Source organism: Cherax quadricarinatus, chromosome 27 (assembly GCF_038502225.1).
Source record: "Cherax quadricarinatus isolate ZL_2023a chromosome 27, ASM3850222v1, whole genome shotgun sequence".
In the NCBI taxonomy this organism is placed as follows: domain Eukaryota; kingdom Metazoa; phylum Arthropoda; class Malacostraca; order Decapoda; family Parastacidae; genus Cherax; species Cherax quadricarinatus.
Window position 1 is genome coordinate 31,852,191 of NC_091318.1, and position 15,074 is coordinate 31,867,264.

At 41.9% G+C, this 15,074-nt stretch overlaps 1 protein-coding gene across 1 annotated transcript in view; it reads left to right on the plus strand.

The window, feature by feature from the left end:
* The window catches only part of LOC128691012 (G-protein coupled receptor GRL101-like), a 605,305-nt gene that overhangs the window by 336,412 nt on the left and 253,819 nt on the right, over positions 1-15,074 (plus strand). The window lies entirely within an intron of this gene.

Genomic DNA, 15,074 nt, shown 5'->3' on the forward strand with positions numbered 1-15,074 from the left:
AAAGTAAATATTTACATGCTAACTTTTTCTTCACATTATGATGCCCTTCTGAAAACATTCACATCGAGAAGTCCAACTTATACATAGTTTAACATACTGGTGTCAGTCCACTCTTTACTATCTTATTCTCTTTTTCATAATATAGCCATTACCTATTATTAAACCTGCTTCTATACATAATATAATTAAAAGTTCACACAGAATCATTTACCCCTGACACTCTACTACTACTACTGCAACTACTTCCCTACTTCCTTCTACCGGTCTTGTCCCATCCCTGTCTGCTGGCCTATAAATACTGCCCCCTTCTCTCCTTTCTGTTAGTGAGAGTTTGTAAATGGTCCAAGCCGGACCGACACGTCGTCGTAAGCTCCTCTCTCCTATGTGTGGGTTATCTGTGGATGGTTTACTTGTAAAATCGGGTGGCTCCGATTAAGGAGACGCAATCTGATTATATTCTCTATCATATTCCTACCAGAGAAAATCCACCTGGTATGTTATCTCGTGGAGTCCGCCTTAAGATATTCCTTTTGTAAAGAGTTATGGTTTCATTGTCCCAACTGGTTGTTAAATCAAGGGGACCAGCCTCAGCAAAAAACCCACATCGAGCCACAACATACAATCTGTTTGAACACAGAAGAAGCTCCTATATTAGCTATTGATGCGACTAGGTACTCTTCGTTAGACAAATTCTTGAAATTGCTATCTCATGCCTTTAAGTCCCTTAAGATAAAGGTGAAGTATCAGTTCTCTTAACCAATGAAATACTGGGCAAAGCAATTAGGAATTTCTGGATCATTGGTTGACTAGGTTAATTGTTGATAAAAGCCTCAACCACATGTTGGAAGGTGGAGTCTAGGATACTATATCACATCCGACATTCCTACTGGATACCGCAGGGAAGACAGTGTGTGAAAAAACACTTGAATCACTATGTCTCCTGCCGCTATATAAACGGGTGACTGCCGTGTGTCCTGGGTCACCATCATACCCTGCCGACAGAGTTAGGATATTGGAGACTGAAATCGGGAGCAGAATTAACAATTGACCTCTGACGCATGTCAGCGTGATCTAGACAACCTAGAAGTGTTGAGTCCATCTCGTTTAATATGCGGACGTCGACTTGAGCCAGTACCTCCTATGCGAGATAATTATGTCTTTGAAGATTCTACCTACCTTGAGTCTGACCAACTTTGATGAAAGTTGAGGCATCTTAATTCTGTCATTGAGCGCTGGGAGAGTGTGTGGCGTGGAGATAATCTTACGTCATTGAGAGAACGCTTCTATGGGGCCGAGGTCCTGAATAACAAGACTCACTACAACGGGATGACATAGTGATAATTAATGATAACAGTCCAATCATCAGATGGCCACTAGGGAAGATAGTAACGATGCACTCTGAAGTTAGTGATACACTCAGGACAGTTGAGGTTAAGACACTTGTGCAACATCTGGGTATCTTTATTGTAGACGTTTCGCCATCCAGTGGTTTTATCAATACAAATTCTAGGACATAGCTTGAAGACAGTAGGACTATATAAAGAAGATGAGGTAATCAGTCCCTCAACCTTGAAGTAGGTGCGAACAGCACCGTAGTCGTGGAGATTCTGAAGCAGAAGCAAGGAGCCTGACGCTTATATAGTAACGTCAGATGTAGCAGACGAGAGCATAGTCACTGGTAGGTGGGATTCCCCAGTGGAAGTAGGTCCTTCCCAAAGAGATGGGTTAGTTGTAGTAGTTGTCGTAGTCGTGAAGGTTATGTACATGTCCTCAGAATCAAGATTCCATGATGCTGCAGTGTCTGACAAGATGTGCAAGAATGGTATATAATACCGACAAGATGAAATTAAGACACTTGTGCAACCTCTGGGTATCTTTATTGTAGACGCTTCGCCATCCAGTGGCTGATTACCTCATCTTCTGTATATAGTCCTACTGTCTTCAAGCTATGTCTTAGAATTTGTATTGATAAAGCCACTGGATGGCGAAACGTCTACAATAAAGATACCCAGATGTTGCACAAGTGTCTTAATTTCATCTTGTCGGTATTATATACCATTCATGCACATCTTGTCAGACACTGCAACATCATGGAATCTTGATTCTGAGGACATGTACATAGCCTTCACGACTACGACAACTACTACTACAACTAACCCATCTCTTTGGGAAGGACCTACTTCCACTGGGGAATCCCGCCTACCAGTGACTATGCCCTCGTCTGCTACACCTGACGTTACTGTATAAGCGTCAGGCTCCTTGCTTCTGCTTCAGAATCTCCACGACTACGGTGCTCTTCGCACCTACTCCAAGGTTGAGGGACTGATTACCTCAGCTTCTGTATATAGTCCTTCTGTCTTCAAGCTATGTCCTAGAATTTGTATTGATAAAGCCACTGGATGGCGAAACGTCTACAATAAAGATACCCAGATGTTGCACAAGTGTCTTAATTTCATCTTGTCGGTATTATATACCATTCTTGCACAGTTGAGGTCTTAACTAAAGGTTCTTTTCGCACCCCGACAATAGACAGGTTAGGTCCTCTAGAATTACACTGTCCATTAAGGAAAACATGATCCATCAGGCTACACTAGCAGTCGTCTCACTGCCTCAGCGCTGGACAGCAGTGGTGGCTAGAGAACGTATCAAGATTATTGACAGTGATCACGTCTGACAAAATCAACACTTCCTTTTCCCCTCCCCTCCCCTTCCCTCCTCTACCCATGTGGAAAATAAATAGTGAATTTCTGTCCTAAACAGTGGGAACTGTTACAAGTTGAAGGAGATGTATAGTGGAGGCGAAATTCCTCATCTCTCCCTATCAAAACGAACTCATTTTCGAAGGCTTGCTGAGTGTGCCACGTCCCTAACTTAAACCTTGATCGTAATTTTACTTAATTGTAAGCTATTTGTTAGCTAAGACTTATTCTACGATTACATGTTAGATAGTTAAAAAAGACTAGAAACATAAGCGTAACATTAATACAGCCATAGTCTAACCAAGTCAGACCGTTAATACGGCAACCGTGCCAGGCCTTTAGAGATTCGAATCTCGAACACCCTGAAGTTATTCTTGGGGGCACAGTGGCAACAAGTCTCCTGTCGTCACACCGAATAAAGGCATATAATAATTCCGGACCTTAAGTGCTAGAGCATAGATTTAGTAGCTCTTTCATTCTAGTCACAAGCAAAAATAATCGTACACCCACCCTCTTTAAGGTCAAGGAGTCTTCACATATGTGACCTATCTGAGCAGCCTACATTTTAGCTAAGACCCCTTTGTCACATGAGTACTCAAGTAAACTCGGTATGACCTAGACAGTGTTAGGAATTGAGCAATTAACATAAACTTTCAGGAATTACTGAACTTGGTTGTGGCTTCACCGTGGTAGAAGCCGTGTGAAGATGTGCATCAAGGTACATCAGTCTACACACTGGTAAGTATACTAAGGTACAATTTCCTACAGCCCTGTCGAGAGGACGCTGCTACTTTATAGGCTACTCACAGGTTGGCAGGTATTTTAGTTGACATGGAAATTAATTAGTTAGTATTAGTCAAGTGTGTGTGTATGTGTGTGTGTGTGTGTGTGTGTGTGTGTGTGTGTGTGTGTGTGTGTGTGTGTGTGTGTGTGTGTGTGTGTGTATGTGTGTGTGTGTGTGTGTGTGTGTGTACTCACCTAGTTGTATTCACTTAGTTGCGGTTGCAGGGGTCGATTCACAGCTCCTGGCTCCGCCTCTTCACTGGTCGCTACTGGGTCACTCTTCCTGCTCCAAGAGCTTCATCATACCTGTTCTTAAAGCTATGTATGGATCCTGTCTCCACTACGTCACTTTCCAGAATATTCCACTTTCTAATAACTCTGTGACTGAAGAAATACTTTCTAACATCCCTGTGATTCATCAGAGTCTTCAACTTCCAATTGTGACCCCTTGTTGTTGAGCCCATTCCTTCCGTCATGTCATTCACATATACCGGAAACAGCACCGGTCCTAGGACTGACCCTTGTGGAACCCAGCTCGTCACAGGTGCCCACTCTGGCACTTCGTCTCTTACCATGACTCTCTGATGTCTTCCTGACAGGTATTCCCTGATCCATTGCGGCGCCTTCCCTGTTATCCCTGCCTAGGCCTCCAGCTTATGCACTAATCTCTTGTGTGAAACTGTCAAAAGCCTTCTTACAGTCCAAGAAAACGCAGTCTCCCCACCAGTCCAGTGATGGTGTTGGGAGCGTCAAGGTGCAGCCTGAATGACCATCGTGTAGCTGACTGGTATTAAAGGAGGGGCGAGCCTTTTCTCAGTGATCAAGACATTAAAATTGAAAAATTATGGAAAAAAATGTTTTCTTACTGAAAAATAGTGCAAAATTCTGTCAACATCTTGATGACACATCATATATATTAAACAAACATAAACACTGGCTTAACAGTGGCACACCGTATCTATTAAGCCAGAGAGAAAACACTGGCTTAAAAGTGGCTCACCGTATCTATTAAGCCAGAGAGAAAACACTGGCTTAGCAGTGGCACACCGTATCTATTAAGCCAGAGAGAAAACAGTGGCTTAACAGTGGCTCACCGTATCTATTAAGCCACAGAGAAAACACTGGCTTAGAAGTGGCACACCGTATCTGTTAAGCCAGAGAGAAAACACTGGCTTAACAGTGGCTCACCGTATCTATTAAGCCACAGAGAAAACACTGGCTTAGAAGTGGCACACCGTATCTATTAAGCCAGAGAGAAAACACTGGCTTAACAGTGCCACACCGTATCTATTAAGCCAGAGAGAAAACACTGGCTTAACAGTGGCACACCGTATCTATTAAGCCAGAGAGAAAACACTGGCTTAGAAGTGGCACACCGTATCTATTAAGCCAGAGAGAAAACACTGGCTTAACAGTGGCTCACCGTATCTATTAAGCCACAGAGAAAACACTGGCTTAGAAGTGGCACACCGTATCTATTAAGCCAGAGAGAAAACACTGGCTTAACAGTGCCACACCGTATCTATTAAGCCAGAGTGAAAACGCTGGCTTAACAGTGGCACACCGTATCTATTAAGCCAGAGAGAAAACACTGGCTTAACAGTGGCACACCGTATCTACTAAGCCAGAGAGAAAACACTGGCTTAACAGTGCCACACCGTATCTATTAAGCCAGAGTGAAAACACTGGCTTAACAGTGCCACACCGTATCCATTAAGCCAGAGAGAAAACACTGGCTTAAGAGTGGCACACCGTATCTATTAAGCCAGAGAGAAAACACTGGCTTAACAGTGCCACACCGTATCTATTAAGCCAGAGAGAAAACACTGGCTTAACAATGGCACACCGTATCTATTAAGCCAGAGAGAAAACACTGGCTTAATAGTGGCACACCGTATCTATTAAGCCAGAGAGAAAACACTGGCATAACAGTGGCACACCGTATCTATTAAGCCAGAGAGAAAACACTGGCTTAACAGTGGCACGCCGTATCTATTAAGCCAGAGAGAAAACACTGGCTTAATAGTGGCACACCGTATCTATTAAGCCAGAGAGAAAACACTGGCATAACAGTGGCACACCGTATCTATTAAGCCAGAGAGAAAACACCGGCTTAAAAGTGGCACACCGTATCTATTAAGCCAGAGAGAAAACACTGGCTTAACAGTGGCACACCGTATCTATTAAGCCAGAGAGAAAACACTGGCTTAACAGTGGCTCACCGAATCTATTAAGCCAGAGAGAAACCACTGGTTTAACAGTGGTGCACCGTATCTATTAAGCCAGAGAGAAAACACTGGCTTGACAGTGGCTCACCATATCTATTAAGCCAGAGATAAAACACTGGCTTGACAGTGGCACACCGTATCTATTAAGCCAGAGAGAAAACACTGGCTTAACAGTGGCACACCGTATCTATTAAGCTAGAGAGAAAACACTGGGTTAACAGTGGCACACCGTATCTATTAAGCCAGAGAGAAAACACTGGCTTAACAGTGGCACACCGTATCTATTAAGCCAGAGAGAAAACACTGGCTTAACAGTGGCACACCGTATCTATTAAGCCAGAGAGAAAACACTGGCTTAACAGTGGCACACCGTATCTATTAAGCCAGAGACAAAACACTGGCTTAACAGTGCCACACCGTATCTATTAAGCCAGAGAGAAAACACTGGATTAACAGTGGCTCACCGTATCTATTAAGCCAAAGAGAAAACACTGGCTTAATAATGGCACACCGTATCTATTAAGCCAGAGAGAAAACACTGGCTTAACAGTGGCACACTGTATCTATTAAGCCAGAGAGAAAACACTGGCTTAACAGTGGCACACCATATCTATTAAGCCAGAGAGAAAACACTGGCTTAACAGTGGCACACCGTATCTATTAAGCCAGAGAGAAAACACTGGCTTAACAGTGGCTCACCGAATCTATTAAGCCAGAGAGAAAACACTGGTTTAACAGTGGTACACCGTATCTATTAAGCCAGGGAGAAAACACTGGCTTGACAGTGGCTCACCATATCTATTAAGCCAGAGAAAAAACACTGGCTTGACAGTGGCACACCGTATCTATTAAGTCAGAGAGAAAACACTGGCTTAACAGTGGCTCACCGTATCTATTAAGCTAGAGAGAAAACACTGGCTTAACAGTGGCACACCGTATCTATTAAGCCAGAGAGAAAACACTGGCTTAACAGTGGCACACCGTATCTATTAAGCCAGAGAGAAAACACTGGCTTAACAGTGGCACACCGTATCTATTAAGCCAGAGAGAAAACACTGGCTTAACAGTGGCACACCGTATCTATTAAGCCAGAGACAAAACACTGGCTTAACAGTGCCACACCGTATCTATTAAGCCAGAGAGAAAACACTGGCTTAACAGTGGCTCACCGTATCTATTAAGCCAAAGAGAAAACACTGGCTTAATAATGACACACCGTATCTATTCAGCCAGAGAGAAAACACTGGCTTAACAGTGGCACACTGTATCTATTAAGCCAGAGAGAAAACACTGGCTTAACAGTGGCACACCGTATCTATTAAGCCAGAGAGAAAACACTGGCTTAACAGTGGCTCACCGTATCTATTAAGCCAGAGAGAAAACACTGGCTTAACAGTGGCACACCGTATCTATTAAGCCAGAGAGAAAACACTTGCTTGACAGTGGCTCACCGTATCTATTAAGCCAGAGAGAAAACACTGGCTTGACAGTGGCACACCGTATCTATTAAGCCAGAGAGAAAACACTGGCTTGACAGTGGCACACCGTATCTATTAAGCCAGAGAGAAAACACTGGCTTGACAGTGGCACACCGTATCTATTAAGCCAGAGAGAAAACACTGGCTTAACAGTGGCACACCGTATCAATTAAGCCAGAGAGAAAACACTGGCTTAACAGTAGCACACCGTATCTATTAAGCCAGAGAGAAAATAGTTGCTTAACAGTGGAACACCGTACCTATTAAGCCAGAGAGAAAACACTGGCTTAACAGTGGCACACCGTATCTATTAAGCCAGAGAGAAAACACTGGCTTAACAGTGCCACACCGTATCTATTAAGCCAGAGAGAAAACACTGGCTTAAGAGTGGCACACCGTATCAATTAAGCCAGAGAGAAAACACTGGCTTAACAGTAGCACACCGAATCTATTAAGCCAGAGAGAAAATAGTTGCTTAACAGTGGAACACCGTACCTATTAAGCCAGAGAGAAAACACTGGCTTAACAGTGGCACACCATATCTATTAACCCAGAGAGAAAACACTGGCTTAACAGTGCCACACCGTATCTATTAAGCCAGAGAGAAAACACTGGCTTAACAGTGGCTCACCGTATCTATTAAGCCAAAGAGAAAACACTGGCTTAATAATGGCACACCGTATCTATTAAGCCAGAGAGAAAACACTGGCTTAACAGTGGCACACTGTATCTATTAAGCCAGAGAGAAAACACTGGCTTAACAGTGGCACACCGTATCTATTAAGCCAGAGAGAAAACACTGGCTTAACAGTGGCTCACCGTATCTATTAAGCCAGAGAGAAAACACTGGCTTAACAGTGGCACACCGTATCTATTAAGCCAGAGAGAAAACACTTGCTTGACAGTGGCTCACCGTATCTATTAAGCCAGAGAGAAAACACTGGCTTGACAGTGGCACACCGTATCTATTAAGCCAGAGAGAAAACACTGGCTTGACAGTGGCACACCGTATCTATTAAGCCAGAGAGAAAACACTGGCTTGACAGTGGCACACCGTATCTATTAAGCCAGAGAGAAAACACTGGCTTAACAGTGGCACACCGTATCAATTAAGCCAGAGAGAAAACACTGGCTTAACAGTAGCACACCGTATCTATTAAGCCAGAGAGAAAATAGTTGCTTAACAGTGGAACACCGTACCTATTAAGCCAGAGAGAAAACACTGGCTTAACAGTGGCACACCGTATCTATTAAGCCAGAGAGAAAACACTGGCTTAACAGTGGCACACCGTTTCTATTAACCCAGAGAGAAAACACTGGCTTAACAGTGGCACACCGTATCTATTAAGACAGAGAGAAAACACTGGCTTAACAGTGGCTCACCGTATCTATTAAGCCAGAGAGAAAACACTGGCCTAACAGTGGCTCACCGTATCTATTAGCCAGAGAAAAAACACTGTCTTAACAGTGGCACACAGTATCTATTAAGCCTGAGAGAAAACACTGGCTTAACAGTGGCACACCGTATCTATTAAGCCAGAGAGAAAACACTGGCTTAACAGTGGCACACCTTATCTAATAAGCCAGAAAGAAAACACTGGCTTAACAGTGTCACACCGTATCTATTAAGCCAGAGAGAAAACACTGGCTTAACTGTGGCACACCATATCTATTAAGCCAGAGAGAAAACACTGGCTTAACAGTGGCTCACCGTATCTATTAAGCCAGAGAGAAAACACTGGCTTAACAGTGGCTCACCGTATCTATTAAGCCAGAGAGAAAACACTGGCTTAACAGTGGCACACCGTATCTATTAAGCCAGAGAGAAAACACTGGCTTAACAGTGGCACACCGTATCTATTAAGCCAGAGAGAAAACACTGGCTTAACAGTGGCACACCGTATCTATTAAGCCAGAGAGAAAACATTTGCTTAACAGTGGCACACCGTATCTATTAATTCAGAGAGAAAACACTGGCTTAACAGTGGCTCACCGTATCTATTAAGCTAGAGAGAAAACACTGGCTTAACAGTGGCACACCGTATCTATTAAGCCAGAGAGAAAACACCGGCTTAACAGTAGCACACCGTATCTATTAAGCCAGAGAGAAAATACTGGCTTAACAGTGGAACACCGTACCTATTAAGCCAGAGAGAAAACACTGGCTTAACAGTGGCACACCGTATCTATTAAGCCAGAGAGAAAACACTGGCTTAACAGTGGCACACCGTATCTATTAAGCCATAGAGAAAACACTTGCTTAACAGTGGCTCACCGTATCTATTAAGCCAGAGAGAAAACACTGGCTTAACAGTGGCACACCGTATCTATTAAGCCAGAGAGAAAACACTGGCTTAACAGTGGCATACCGTATCTATTAAGCCAGAGAGAAAACACTGGCTTAACAGTGGCACACCGTATCTATTAAACCAGAGAGGAAACACTGGCTTAACAGTGGCTCACCGTATCTATTAAGCCAGAGAGAAAACACTGGCCTAACCGTGGCTCACCGTATCTATTAAGCCAGAGAAAAAAACACTGGCTTAACAGTGGCACACCGTATCTATTAAGCCAGAGAGAAAACACTGGCTTAACAGTGGCTCACCGTATCTATTAAGCCAGAGAGAAAACACTGGCCTAACAGTGGCTCACCGTATCTATTAAGATAGAGAAAAAACACTGGCTTAACAGTGGCACACCGTATCTATTAAGCCAGAGAAAAAACACTGGCTTAACAGTGGCACACCGTATCTATTAAGCCAGAGAGAAAACACTGGCTTAACAGTGGCTCACCGTATCTATTAAGCCAGAGAGAAAACACTGGCCTAACAGTGGCTCACCGTATCTATTAAGATAGAGAAAAAACACTGGCTTAACAGTGGCACACTGTATCTATTAAGCCAGAGAGAAAACACTGGCTTAACAGTGGCACACCGTATCTATTAAGCCAGAGAGAAAACACTGGCTTAACAGTGGCACACCGTATCTATTAAGCCAGAGAGAAAACACTGGCTTAACAGTGGCACACCGTATCTATTAAGCCAGAGAGAAAACACTGGCTTAACAGTGGCTCACCGTATCTATTAAGCCAGAGAGAAAACACTGGCCTAACAGTGGCTCACCGTATCTATTAAGATAGAGAAAAAACACTGGCTTAACAGTGGCACACCGTATCTATTAAGCCAGAGAAAAAACACTGGCTTAACAGTGGCACACCGTATCTATTAAGCCAGAGAGAAAACACTGGCTTAACAGTGGCACACCGTATCTATTAAGCCAGAGAGAAAACACTGACTTAACAGTGGCACACCATATCTATTAAGCCAGAGAGAAAACACTGGCTTAACAGTGGCTCACCGTATCTATTAAGCTAGAGAGAAAACACTGGCTTAACAGTGGCACACCGTATCTATTAAGCCAGAGAGAAAACACTGGCTTAACAGTGGCACACCGTATCTATTAAGCCAGAGAGAAAACACTGGCTTAACAGTGGCACACCGTATATATTAAGCCCGAGTGAAAACACTGGCTTAACAGTGGCACACCGTACGTATTAAGCCAGAGAGAAAACACTGGCTTTACAGTGGCACACAGTATCTATTAAGCCAGAGAGAAAACACTGGCTTAACAGTGGCACACCGTATCTATTAAGACAGAGAGAAAACACAGGCTTAACAGTGGCTCACCGTATCTATTAAGCCAGAGAGAAAACACTGGCCTAACAGTGGCTCACCGTATCTATTAGCCAGAGAAAAAACACTGGCTTAACAGTGGCACACAGTATCTATTAAGCCAGAGAGAAAACACTGGCTTAACATGTGGCACACCGTATCTATTAAGCCAGAGAGAAAACACTGGCTTAACAGTGGCTCTGAGTACTCCTGTGATAACACCTGAGAGAGAGAGAGAGAGAGAGAGAGAGAGAGAGAGAGAGAGAGAGAGAGAGAGAGAGAGAGAGAGACTAGCTGCTGAAAGAACTCTCCATTTGTAACTTGATTAAGAGCTAACTTGCAGTGTCAACATATGTGTGTCAAGGCTAGTAAAGCGACAGGATCTCTCCCCACCCTCCACTCCCAATCATTACTGCCGGCATGAAGCACTGGAAAAAATATACCGAAGTATATTGAAAAAAAGGCATGAAATGTACAGGGAAAGATGGAAGGGAATGAGAGGCAACGATATCAACTGCCTCTACTTATTAGTGCTGTTACTTTGTATTACTCGGCTTCCACTCACTCAGTGCCAGTAGTTCTAGTTCAGGTTATGAATAATGTTGTACAGGTGGACGCAAACCACAACTATCATCAGGAATCTAATGAACACACTTTGTTCCAGCATATTTTTTCAGGTGAATCCAATGTTTATAAAATGCTTGTCCAGCTTGTTCTTAAATGATTGTATTGTTTTCACCCTTACAGCTTTAGCACTTTACTTGTTTCAACTAGTTTGTGGACAAACATCTAGTAATCCTTTATGAGATTTTTATATCAGAAGTGCATTACCTCACACATGTCAGTATCAAAACTCATATCCTGCTAACTTATGCAGATCACTCTGACTATTCATACAATCTGATATTTTCTTTAATTCTGTGTCAGCAGCAAGTTTTACTACCTTATATGTTAGCCATATCTCAACGTCATTGATGTACATTGTGGAAATGATGAGAACAGGTACCTATCCATGAGAAACTCTGCTCTTCACATCTAGCCACTGAGAGAGAGAGAGAGAGAGAGAGAGAGAGAGAGAGAGAGAGAGAGAGAGAGAGAGAGAGAGAGAGAGAGAGAGAGAGAGAGAGAGAGAGAGAGTTTATTTTTAATTGTACTTGCTAGGGTCGAGTCTCAATTCACTCTTTTTTGTAACCTCTTGGACTTCGCTCTGGGGAGGTACACTAAAAATTTCTGGCTGTATCGTGGAACAGCGAGACACTAAAATTTTCATGGATTGTTATTAACAAGGTCATTATGATCAAAAAACAACTTAACGCCGGCCTATTACCAGTGAGTTATTTTCTTTGAGCATAACTATACGACCAAAATGAGCCAATATTTGAATTAAATTCAGTCGGAATTCAGGCAGCGACAGATACTGTCCTCAGTGCATACTTTCAAACGGAGCAGTTTGTTCTAGTTCGTAGCTCGACATGCAGTTGTTGTAAAGAAGTCTTACAAAAATATGTTCTTCAACCCATTACCAGACTCGTTGGGATGATTATACATGTGTTCTTCAGTGGTTGTGTAGGAACATTAATGTCTGGTACCAACCTAAAAGAAGTTCTTTGTGCTGCCTCCTCAGGTGGGAAAGTGAATGCATAATGGAATGTCCTGACCTAGGTCACTTATAAGCTTAAAGATACTTAACACAGTCCTTTTGCAAGGTGCGCTAGACTACCGTCGAACACTCAGTGTAAGGTTGAGGGATCAAGGGAACTAAGGTTTACCTTGGAATCATGGGAGAAGACACTGTCAACATAGTACATGGGTGCACTCGCAGTGAAACAGTGTGAGTGATACGGTTTAAATTTGAGACAAAATGCCAGCAACAGTAATCAGCAATCTTCCAAACGGTTTCTACAAACATGAGAAGTATCAGCTTAATACAAGAAGATTGTTAAAGTAGGGAACTATTCATTACAGTCACAGGAAGAAACTGTTCAGTCGCTTCATCATTACTGCAGATAGAAGACTTAAGACTTCTGCAACACAACTGTCCTCGTAGATTTGTTAAGATATACCATGAATTAAAAAATATCCTAGACCTCACCTTACGAAACAGACAAAGCAAATGCGATAGTAATTATGGACAAACTAGATTATAGTGGAAAAATGAACATGTTATTAGAAGACGAGGGAACTTATGTGATGAGTGTGGCACATGAAAAAATAAAGATTCAAGCAATTAAAAATAATCCTACCCCCAAAACAGTGTCCGTGCTGAATGATGACACAGTCACTGATGATAATGTGCAACTCTATAATAAAGCTCTACTTACTCCAGCAAAAACTGAAGACTTTATCTAAGAAAGATAAGACATAAAAACAGAATTTGATGAAAGAAGAGCTGAATATGGGGATCATTAGTTATTGATATACTTCAATAGACTCTTGACGTTTGGAAGCCAAAGTAGAGAGAAAAATATTGCACATCACATATGAGCTATTAAAAAAAAAAAGTTTCTCTGAAGGAAAGCCATTATGGGGGACAATCATCATAAAAGTTCTGACTGAAGAAGTATACAGCAATATAACCTTAAAAGAGTTACTCTTATTGGAGGAACAACAATGTCTGGATATAAGGAGACAGATGTGAATATTATTCCTTACACAAGTCATTTGATTGTTCACAGCAAAATTAAATTTAAAGTTAATGTAGACAACAATTTTATATTTTTTCCTCTATTATACTAAATGTGAAAATGGCAAAGTCCCGCAATTTCTATCCAAATGGTTCTCTGACCGACAAAAATGGTTCATTCAGTAAACTGAGAACTGAGTGATTGCCTCCTCATCGCACTCGCTCTGAGTGGCTGTGATACTCTCTTCAGCTCCTTCAAGAAAGACAGTCTCTGCAACAACTATTCTAAGACACCAAAATATGCACCAGTATTTGTCTGGAAAACTTCTTGTTGCCATCAGAGTTGTCTTGTATTCAGGCAGGAAAACAAAATGTCAAAAGTTTTCTCTCTCACTCCCTGATAAAATGTGAAAGCAACTCTAAATAAAGACAATGATACAAGAGAATCCTTTTAATGCAACATTTCGCCCTAGGCTGAACTTCATCAAATATACAGGCTTTTTTTTTATTTTGCTTTTACGTAAATTAATTTTACAGGCGTAGAGCTGAAATCTTACTTCAGCTCATTTGAAAAACCTCAACTTTGTCTAAGGTAAACTACCATACCAGGAATGATCAAGTATACAGATGCTCAAGGAAAAGACAATTCCCATATTAGGTAGGAAATTGTGAGAACAAGTATAAGTGAGGTCAGGTACTGGTGAGATTGTGGGTAGGTGACATGTTTATTATATTTATTAAATGAATCATGGACAACTTGGGCAATAGACCCACCCAACATTTGAATAAAACTTTTTTGCTCAGTGCTACTGATGAGATGGTTCACTGCTACTTTCCAAACTTCTGCGTCTGGTCTTGTCATTCTTGCAGTTTAATAACTGTGATCTTCATGACGTGAAGAATGAAGATGGTTGTGATCTACGCATGCGTTGTTAGTTGTATTCCTCCTGCAGTGTAATGTACATTTTGGCTGCGTCTGTTGTCCGCATTACCTATTATTAATATAAAAAAATATTATTAACTTGTTACTTTACCCCCACCACACTTTCACCTGTACCTGACCTCGTCTATTTTTAATCTCGCAATTTCTTAATCTCATACCTGGCATGTTTTTCTCCGGACCTCATAGTGATCTTTTGCATTATGAGGTTGCGTATTTTCTCATTTAATCCAACGTTTCGCCCAAACTGGGAGAAACGTTGGATTAAAAGTGCCTTTATTTCTTTCTGACGGATTTCGTCATTGTCTACCTACTTGTCATGAAAAGAAGTGTAGTTCATAAACTCCTGGCGAGTATAAGATCATTCCTTTCATAGGAAGTCTGGATTGCATAATCTGTGAGTTCGTAGACAAAAACTTATAATTACAGCCCGTTCAGTCTGTTGGTTCATGTAGGAACAATAAAAAGTTGATGGTACTTGTTGGTAGGTTACAAAAATCCTGTAATTTTAGTACGTGGTCCTATTGGTTCATTTAGTAATATATTAGGGAGAGAATCTTCATATCTGCTTCTAGAGTAAATTGAATGGACAGTTCTACTTTGCTGAGTTTGTCTCGCAAATCTCCAGAATTCACCTGTCTAGGGTCGTTAA